We start from the raw sequence: 11,130 nt of genomic DNA on the forward strand, positions 1-11,130 counted from the left end.
ATTATGATTGCTGTATATGTTTTGCATTGGGAATTTGGCAGGTGTAGAGATTCTTATTTTTTTTTCTTGGTGGTGTCAACACACTAATGGCTGAGTTCTTCTTCTAAACGTAGGGTTAATGACTGTCCTGCATTTCGACACTCCAAGAGCAAACACATTACTAGCTGTGGTGACTAACTGGGCACAAAAACTCCAGAGTCTCAGCCAAGACACCAAACACGCTGAGCTCTTTAAGAGCTAATCAACCCTGGCTCCATCTGCTATTCTGTAGAGGGCCAAAGTGTCTGCCCTATATGTGTACTGTAAGTGCATATGTGTGTTCTCTCTCCCTCTCTCTGCTGGATAACAGGAGGCCAGTCCTGCTTGTTTCATAAATCATGGTATTATTCATGTTACTCCTGACCAGTCATTGATTGAAGCACAGGTGTCTGGGTTAGTTTGACTGGAGTAGTTGACATAATGCAGCTGGCTCTATTAGATATGGGGTGTTCCTTCACCCGGTTCTGTTTATAAAGTGCATGTACTAATATACACAACTGTGTATATTTAAAAATGTTGGCTTATGATAACATGTAGACATGTGTTTTAAAGGATTAGTTAAACCAATAATAAAAATTCTGTCATCATTTAGCCAACCTCATGCCATTTTAAACCGGTTTGAGTTGTCTTTTATTCTTATTCAAATTTTACATTTTTCATTTTTATAAAGCCATACAATACTCTTCCATAAATTATGATAAAAATAAGTTGATATTTTGATATTCTTTGCTTCCAATGAGCTGTTAAACATTGAAACTGAATCATAGACTTGTGCCGGTATTCGGTAATGCGATATATCACTGTAATGAATAAGCACAATATTGTTATCGTGGGCACTTCTAAATACGTTGAATAATTATGTATTACAAATTATTCAGAATTTGGAATGCATTTTAAGAATACTATTCCCATCAACTGGTCAAAATGCACAACACCGCTGTATGCTGCTTGAAAGAAGTGTGCGCTCTGATGTAAACACAGTTGTTGAATCTGCAATTATATCAGAGTAAAGTCTTACAATCCTTGTTGCCAGGATCTTTAACTCTCCATATTTCCTTTTCTGTTTTCCATTCTTTTCAAAAACATTTGAAATGTTTAGGATTGATGGCCTGATAATGGTGCTGACAGCTGATATTTAACTTGGCAAATACATGTTTATTTTTACCTCTACTGTAGATAAGGATTGAATTTCTATTTTATGTGTGTTTCTTTTGAATATTTCAGTTTTTTTTATGTCCTTGTGGAGATGAAGCTTCCCTTGATGAATAGTCAATCCTGGCATCTCTACAAGGACAAAAGGTTCACGGGGGTCTATAAATATTTAATTCATGTTTAAAACTATTAATCTAACACAGAAGTGTATTATGGTTTAAAATGTTAACCAATAGATTCAGTTTACTGTTTGAAATGAAGACTAAATGTATTTGGACTCTTTCAAATGTTAGTGGATCATGTTCATAGTTAAAGTGTTTCTCTACACCTGTGGTTACATTTTAATAACATCTGCATAAACATGAGGAGAAATGACTTTATACATATACTTTACTATGCCGATTACAATACAATAAAAAGTGGTTCAGAAAAGTGAAGTTGTGAAAAAAAAAGATCTAGCTGCAGGTGCAAATTGCTTAGATATTCAGTTATTTAATGCAATGACGTTCAAATACAGTTCTGCTCTAAAAGTGTCAGAATCTGTCTAGGAGTCACTATATTTGAACAGCATATGAATAGGAAGCTGTGTGAAATATAAATGTTAGGGGATTCAATAGTCCCCTGTTGCTAGTGTTAATTCTCATTGAGTGAAGGCCAGAGTGAGGGGAGGTGTAGGTCAGTGACTCTCACAGGACCAAACCATCTGATAGGTCACTGGATGATGTCATGCCCACCCCATTAAAACAAAAAGAGAATTAAAAGAGATTTATTCCTATTAAGTCATAAAGACTTAAGACTTTATAGGCTTACACATAAGTCATGTTCCCTGTTCCCTCAGTCTAACAAAATAAACAAATAAAAACCTAATAATAATAAAAAATTCAGAAATAAATCGATTTAGCAGCCCAGTGAGCCAGGTTCAAAAATGTATGTAACTCTTTTGGGAGACCAACAGCTGTACAGTATGTTTGGGAACATATTGAGTTACGTAAGATAACCTGGCTCCGTGGTCTCTATATCTCTCTTCTCTCTCTCTCTGTCCATTGTGTCTTGAATCCATTGTTGATCACTAATGCTCTTCAAAAGCAAAATAGTAATTTAAACGGGCTTTGTCATTGAATTTTGGTTGAGAAATGAATACATTTATTGCAACCAAGTCCACTGGAAAATGTGCCTGTGATGTACAGTAAACGTCTAAATGTGTTGGTTTACAAATCATGCACTATCATGCACATTTGAACTGGAAACTGTTGTGAATTGTATGTATAGGTTCATTTTTGGAGTTTTGCTAAAGTATAGTTAGAGTCATGTTTTTCCAGTGAGCATAGGTTTATTTGTCACATATTAGCTTAGGAAGCACTATTTTCTAATTACCCCCTTGCTTACTATCAATGAGCATCAAATTAGGAGTTTATTGAGGGAAAACTTACATTGCTCTGTAAATAGTGGAAACTCAGAATCATTTATAGAGCAGTGCTGCCATAGAGGACTTATAAAGTATCTGTGTAAATGTCATGTTCCTATCTGATCTCCCACCAAAGATCAATTTTGAAAACAAAAAAAGAAATTCTCAAACTGAATCTCCAGCATGCACAATAGGCTTAAGACCATGCAAAATGACCATAAAAGTGGTATTTTGATTATAACAGTTGGACTTAGGAACAATATAAATATCAGGAATGTGCATAATGTTTATACTTTATATGTCCATATATGACCAATACAAAAAAAAATTAAATCAATCCATTTCCTAGGTTTTGAACTTCTTGTCTGGCCCCTCATTTATTTACTTTTCCCAAATAATGCTTCATATTGAGGAAGTGACATAATTGCACAATGAAGACCAATAAGGTGAATAGTGAAAGTGGACATAGATTTCTACGTGCCATCAGACATGTATACAAACACACTTTAATGAGCGCTTTCGGAAATGTGAAGCTCTTGTGTTTCATTAGTGCTGTTCAGGAGAGTTAGTACAACTCCGGGCATAAAAGGTGGTCCGGCAACACCCCAGAGAGCAACAGGCCCACGTGTATCCCAACCAGGTCATCCTTCAAACACAACCCGTCCCAATAAACAATCTCTAATACACTTGGTCTAAAACTAATAAACTACAGGGTGGAGGCAGCTGAGGTTTAATAACGGGAAGAATTTCTAATGGCAATAAACTGTGTGTGTGTGTGTGTGTGTGTGTGCACTCACTCGCTCACTATTAAAAGCTAGGGTGCTAATTAGTAAGGAATTTGCAAACATAGCCTTGAAACAGACATGGTGTAGTAAGGTCTACAGTTTCATTTGTGTCTATGTCTTTGGTTGACCATTAGACTGAGATCCTTTTTCTGATTCATTGCGTTTAGGAGGATGTGTGCTAGTGATTCTGTCCACTGAACTCATTTTTTTTATTTAGATTGATAGGCTCACTAAATATTTTTATATACACTGCCGTTCAAAAAAATCCTGAAGTTTGATTGAGTAATGTTTACAACAGGCATCGCGACAGCATTCTGTCAGAGGGTGATTACTAGGGTGTCATATTTACATGAACACGTTTTCAAGAAATACCATGTTTTGAACCTGCACATTAAATTTACATTTATTCATTTAGCAGACGCTTTTATCCAAAGTGACTTACAGTGCATTCAGGCTAACAGTTTTTACCTAACATGTTCCCTGGGAATCGAACCCACAACCTTCTGCACAGCTAATGCAATGCTCTACTACTGAGCCACAAGAGCACTAGATACAGCAGATAGCAGATAAAATAGTTTTTACCTAAACTAGCCAAAAGGGACACTATTTCTTCAATGATATGTTGGAAGTGTCAGATGGGGTTATGCTCCAAAATGCAGTTGTCCTGAGGCTTTGAGAAAGTCTCCTAAATACAGCATAGTCGGCACCTTTACATATTCATTCCATCATTCCAAGTCCCCTGGCAAACTGTAGGGTCATGTAGTTGTAGTTAATTGTAGTTAGTAGAATGTCAAAAGAGGACAATTGAAATAAAGTTTCATCTAAACCTTTACTGCAAACATGTTACTGGAATGATGATGAAGCATTAGCCTATTTTTTGTGGTATGTTTTAAAGAGATATAAGGCATACAAATGTGCTGTATTAAGTCAGCTATTAAAATGAAACACACTTTACGATAATAGACATTTAGTATTTATGATGATCAAGTCAGATGAGGAAATCTGCACTAGCCAGCAGTTTTCCTGCTAACATTTATTACTTTGTTTTGCATATCAACATCTTCTATTCAGGTCAGCCGTGATCATAGCTGTGCCAATATCTCATCAGTCATAATTCTTATTCTTTCCCTCCAATGTTCAATTTCCTGTTGAAAGCAGCTGGTTTTTGTAACATGTGCAGTATTCGGCAGAGATTAATGTTTAGGGAATGACTTCACCACAACAAATGAGCAGCACTCCATCAGATTATGCATTTCTTCTCTTTCTTTCTTTCTTTCTTATAAACTTCTGACCCATTGAAATGACAAAACATTGTTTACACTACTAGGAAAATTATTTGTGTTATCAGAGAAAGTCTTCTTCAGATTGACTAACTTGATTATGAAGTAGATTTTGAACAGCATTTGTACAACTCATGTACCCAGCACAGGTTCTTTATTGTCATCTATAACCTTTAATTCAATGGCATTGCAGAACCCACGTTTTGAAATATTTATTGTTTAAGGACCCTTTTTCTGTTAGTAAACATTGTGATGTGTTTCTCTGGGTGGAGAAAAACACTAACGCTAGTTATGAAGATTGTTAGCTTGTTTTTTAAAAATGACTGGAGAAAATCCAATTTTACTTACATATGTAAGATGACTCACTGTCTGGGACCACGATTACTATTTGAAAAGGTTAACTTTAATGGACTAAACCAAATCGTACGACCCGTACACACTCACTCGGTGCTTGGACAATCTGACAGGATTCCCTCCGGATGAGTGACTCACATCTAATGAACTCACCGTGACTATCTAGTATATTAGTATAGTATATTAGTATAGTATATTCATTTCAATATCAGCAGGCAACTATTTTCACAGCTACATTATTATTCCAGCCACAATTACCAAAAACCTTTTCTGATAAGAAGTGTGCGCTGCAAACATAAGCATTTTTGAAGATCATTTCAGTCCAGTCGGCTCATTTTATCGCGTTTAACCACAGCTGTTGTCGATTTTTATTTTTTTGTCTGGCAGTGGCAGTAGGTGTGCAATAACATTTCTAATATGAGGCTATATTACGTCGATTGGCCGCCTCTAGTTTCCCCCAGCTAGCTCTGTGATTTCCTAAAAGCGTCTATATGGAGATAAAGTTAACTTCTAAAGCCACATCTTTATTTAGGGCAAGTATACATAAGTATACAGAACAACAAAAGAAAAACTATTAATTTTTGGCATTTTTGAAGTGCAAAATATCATCATGCTCCACTGGCTTTCATTGTATGGACAAAAACTTTTGGAAATTCTGCACATGAAAGAAAGTCCGGTTTTGGAATGACATGAGGGTGATGAAATTATGACAGAAGTTTCATTTAGGGGTGAACTATCCCTTTAATTCCCTGATTGAACGTTGCCAAACCTCTTTTATCACTCAGTGTTGAGTTTGGACTAACTTTCTATCGAGTTAAGATTATAGTGTTTCACATGACTTTTGTTTTACCAACCCAGTGAACCTTCACCTCCATGCAGGCCAGTGTCCACTGAATGTCCATTCCTAGCATAGATGGTTTTGATAAAACGGGATGCAGAGATTAACTCAAGCTCAAACATCTCTTAAAAGGCACTTAAAGGCTTAGCAGCTGACAGGAAAATAGATATCTAATGAAATAAAAACTAATCTGAGGCTTTAAGGAGACTCCAGGCCAGATCTTCTGTGGCTTTTGAAGGCATGTTTAGGAGCTAATATTTTGAGGGCCTCTTTTCCAAAGGAGATGAGTAAGTCAGGGTTTGTTCTCTGTTCTCTGATTGATTTATACGATGAAATCCCTCGTTCCTCAGCGTTTAACTGACAGATCACTACTCACTTTATAGACGCCTGCCTTTACATCAGATAACCACAACAAAACAAATTCAGTATTTGTGTCATCATCACAATGATCATCAACACATACACACATGGCTTCACTTAACTGGATCTGGATTTTTGAATCTCACATGAAGACAAACTTTGACCTGTTATGCTCCTCAACTCTAAACAACAGCTGTTGAATTTGAGTGTGTGTAGTTGTATGTGTGCATTATAAGTTGGGGATCCATTGATTAATGACGGATAGACCACTGGACAGTGGCATGAGATCAAGTTAGGCAATAGACTGTTGGAGAGTGACATCATCATTTGGCAATGGCTTGGCATTGGACTTTATAGAGTGCTGCAGAGATGATGTATTTTTGTTGGTCAAATCCTAGAAACAAGCTAACATTTTAGCACTTCCGGGTTCCTTTCACTCAGTGTAATGGACTTTTGTAATGTTTTCTTTCGCTAAATGCCTGAAATAAGGTCTGTGGTGAACACAAGCTTAAGATATTTTCATGGTTTGTTCTTCAACATCAGTAATACCACTTGTGATTCTTTTTAAAGCTTTTTCTTGTCTTGAAAAAGACAGTTGCTAAATAGCAGCTAAATCAGACTAAAGCTGTTATAGAGAATAAACGTCATCACAGGTAAATTCATCTACTCACTAGCTTTACAAGCACATTGTGATTATGATTGTGCCCAGACTTCAGGCAAAAATGCTTTTTAGAAACGTTACTTTAGTGATGTTGAAGTCATTTTACGGGGATGTACTTTGTTTATAGCCTATATTTATAGCTCTTTACTTGTGACAGTGTTAATTAGGCATTAAAATTCATAAAAGGCATGTTCCTTTGTACAGGTTATCATTAACAAAATGTAAGAATCATTGTCTTTTGTTTTACTTCTGCAATAATACAAACCCAAAAAAACCTATTGGGTTTATGTTAAGGGATCTTTGCTAGTACTTCTTCAGTTACTTGCTTGGTGAAATGCCGTGATAAAATACAAATCATCTGTGAAGCATCTTTAAGTGGATTGCTGTGATGTTACACCCATCCTTTCCGTCACGAGACGATTCTGACCCTTATCACTTCACCTTGTACATCACCCTTTCATCACTACCACTAACCCCCTTCATCAACATCAATGTGTCAGCACAGAGAAGTTTTTTGATGCTCATGTAATTTTAATATCCTTTCATCACACACAGGCGTAAGCTCTTGTACCTGGATCCAGCATCGGATATTTGACCACCATGTCGTCCAGGAAACTAGCCAGCAGGAAAACACTCTTCATGGGTTATGAAAGCACAGAGAGGCTCTCTGCCTCCCCTTCTTTTTCTTTACATTCCTTTTGACAAACTCTCTCTCTCTTTTCTTTGCAGGAGCAGTTATCATTTCCCAGTTGCAAACCCTTTTTATGGTGAGAGTTATAGCATGTGGATTTGCTATGACATCTTTACATTCTAAATATATGGTGGAATAAAGTTCTCTCTTCTGAGAATTTGTAACCCACAGGTGTACAGATTACATCAGTGGCTTTTATTCAGACTGCTCAGGTCTGGATAGTTTCATTGATGCATTGAGTAAGAGAATGCTTAGTAACTATCCTGGCTGTTTTCATAAATGTTGTATAGTGAATCTTGTTTAAATTTATTTCCCTACATTTGAATTTCTGCATGTACCGTGTGTCTTGTTCTTGGCCGTGGTCTGTGGCGGTGTAGTGCTCTGGGGTTTAAAGCACGGCTTGGCAGCTCTGTGCTTCCCCTAGAGGGCCTTTCTGTTTGACTGCCCCCTCTAAATCATACACAGCACGCACCTACAGACCCTCTGTTTGTTATTGCATGGGAATTGACAGCCATTAGGGTTGACGTGGATCGCTCCCCGTGTGTGTGCATGTTGGTGTGTTTGTGTGTGACTGATATCAGCTTCAAAAAGGAAACACATTAGAGGCACATTTGACTGGTGTGCAAAGTAAGGCCTGACGCTGTTAACTCTGTCAGACATTATCTGTCCAAAATAATTCTGTTGTCATTTACTCACCCTCATTGTTTTATTTTTTATTATGAGAAACACAAAATAAGATATTTGAAATTAAACACTGTATAAGCCATGGTAACAGGGTCGATATTGCAATTTGTGTACAAATTAACAAACTTGAATGACAACTATGGGGGAGGATTGATTAATGCTTGCCAAATTAATTATAAAATGCTTTTTCTACAATAAAAAAATAACAATGGAGATTGACAGATTATGTCAATTTAGGACATTGTTGACATTTTAACTTGTGGGAACAACTGGTCAAGACAGGCCAAACTTTGCTATTCGTCATGTAAAATTTTATATCACATAATGATTTATCTAATTTCTCTAAGAACAAAAACATGGGATGGAACACCATAGTTTAACATATTCGTTTAATTTGCCTGCATAGATATGCAAGAATTTAATTAATGCCCAGTGTTATTCAACCACATTTGACATTTTCTCCAAAACAAGTATTGCATAACCATTAAAAAAAAAGCCTAGTAGGCGTAATAATTAGATGACTAATGGTTGGACATCAATCATAAGAGCTCATTGCTTTTATTGAGCATGTGCCCTCAGCATGCACTGACCCCACACCGGACCTCATACCTTCTCCAATTCATGCTAATAACCAATGCAAACATCAGCCTGAGTAGAGGGAGGGATGCCAGGGTCAGATAACGGTTCTGTACTGTTTACATACACGGTATATAACCTGTAAATACGAGGGGAGGGTTCATCCTTACTGCCCCGCTAACCCAAACCATGTGTGCGAGGACAGACCCCCCCTCAAGCACGTCAATCAACAGGCCAGGGGAGCTGAGATCGTAATGAGACTGGCAGAGAATCCTTCAGCCATCCACACACAGAAACACAGCGGTTTGAGCGTGCACACAAACACGTACACGCATTCAAACATTTATCTAGAAACAGACACTCTTCAAGCACAGAGAGCAAGCAAATACACAGAAACTGTGAGACAGACACACAAAGAGGGGTTCTTTGGGGGTCTAACAGATGTTTAGCACTGGGTTCTGGGGGTTTGCGTGGAGAGCAGCAAACTCGTTGCATGCTTTTCATGATAACCGACACTGTTTATACTTGGTATTAGAATTCATTTCTTAAATGCAAGTGTGAACATGGGGCAAAACATTTTGTGATTGGATTATTTGAACTGTATTGAGAGCTAGTCAGAAATGCATGCATTTTTATTGAAAACGCTAATACAAACAACACCTGCAGACAACTGCCTTCTCACTTATCAATTAGTCTTTTCATGAAACAAAGGGGTTTAAACCATGCTATGCAAAAAAAAAAAAAAAAAAAAAAAACCATCCACTATTTTTTCCAACTTGCATTATTACACAAATGATCTGACATTCAAATGTTCTTCATTAGAACAGAATTAGACAAATGTAGCATTACATCATTTGCTTACCAATGGATCCAGTGAATGGGTGCCATCAGAATGAGAGTCAGAAGAGAAATACTGTATGCTCCATCCAGATCAATCTCCTTTCACAAGCTGAAACACTCCAAAACAGTTCTAAACGAAGTATGTTTGTAACTAAATATGAGTTTGATATGAGATGATGGACCTTTGCACTGCAGGACGCTTTATTATGGATATGGAAATTATTGTGATGTTTTTATTGTCATTCTAATGGCACCCATTCACTGCAGAAGATTTAATTGTGCAGTAAAGTAATGCATTTTTTTTTCTAAATCAATAGTAATCAAAACAAAATCATCTACATCTTGGATGGCCTGAGGATGAATACATTTAAATTTTTTGGACGAACTTTTCCTGTAACAGCAACTAAAAACTTCAAATAGATTCAATACACTTTTTTTCTTTTTCTTCTTTTTTGATATTTGAAGGTCACATTAAAGTACTGTAACATCATTATGTGGTTATGTTGTCTTTCAAATGACTTAGGAATAGATTTGTTTTACCCTCATTTTATCCACACTATGAAAATCCATCATAGAAATATGAATTACTACATTTTTAGAAACTGCAAATCTAAACAGTTTAAAATACACATAAACCATTTGGATGGTTTTTGAACCCAGTACAGCAGCGTCTTCATCAAAACCAAAAAATTAAAAAAGCTTGAGCTTAAATATGAGCCAAAAATGTCTATAGTTGAAGAAATACTCATCTGAACAAGGGTCATTCTTCATATTTAACTACTTCTGATGGGAGTATGTGCCTTGATTGCTAATATGCCTTCAGAGATGTGTCAGTCTTCATGGTAATGGTTATGTTACACTGTCATTCTTGCATAAGTGTGTTGATATGCAGAGCATAAGTGGGACAGATGTGGCGTTCATCACAACATCCTCTCAAAGCCTCTGAGATCTGATTGGATCCATGTTGTGTGAGTCATGTGAATCAGACAGGGTTGGCTGGTCCTTTAAAGAAGCTTTGTGTTTGGCTTTCGCAGGGCTCACAAGAAGAAGAATCCTTGTGCTGAGGAACCCTATACACTCTTACATGTAAGTCAAAAGGATGAGTGGATGTGTGTCAATATATTTATAACTCAGGAAGATAAATGTATCTTTACCCCCTCACATTGCATGAGGCCACAAACAGTTACAGATGTTGACCACCTGTGATGCTTTATCAAAATTAATAATTCATATTGAATTCATTCATATTGAAATGCCATTACATTATATTTTGTGTAGCAATTTACAGTTGGTTTGTCGGATTTCATAAAATAATAAAGGGATTGCTCTTCCAAAAATGTGAATTCTGTAATTTTCTTACCCTCATGTCCTTCTAAACCTGTAGAAATAAAACCTGTCTCCAGTGGAACATAAAAGAAGATACATAGAATATTGTCATTATTTACTAATGTTCCTCACACAAAGC

The 11,130-nt window shown here is 36.7% G+C and overlaps 1 long non-coding RNA gene across 1 annotated transcript in view; it reads left to right on the forward strand.

Moving 5' to 3' along the window:
* Positions 1–7,870: 7,870 nt before the first annotated feature.
* Positions 7,871–11,130, forward strand: part of LOC113121077 (uncharacterized) — a 40,218-nt gene continuing 36,958 nt past the window's right edge. Inside the window, exon 1 of the long non-coding RNA XR_003294669.1 lies at positions 7,871–10,751. This is a non-coding gene — a long non-coding RNA (uncharacterized LOC113121077). The remainder of the gene's footprint in view (positions 10,752–11,130) is intronic.

The sequence above is a fragment of the Carassius auratus genome, chromosome 20 (assembly GCF_003368295.1).
Source record: "Carassius auratus strain Wakin chromosome 20, ASM336829v1, whole genome shotgun sequence".
Taxonomy (NCBI): Eukaryota; Metazoa; Chordata; class Actinopteri; order Cypriniformes; family Cyprinidae; genus Carassius; species Carassius auratus.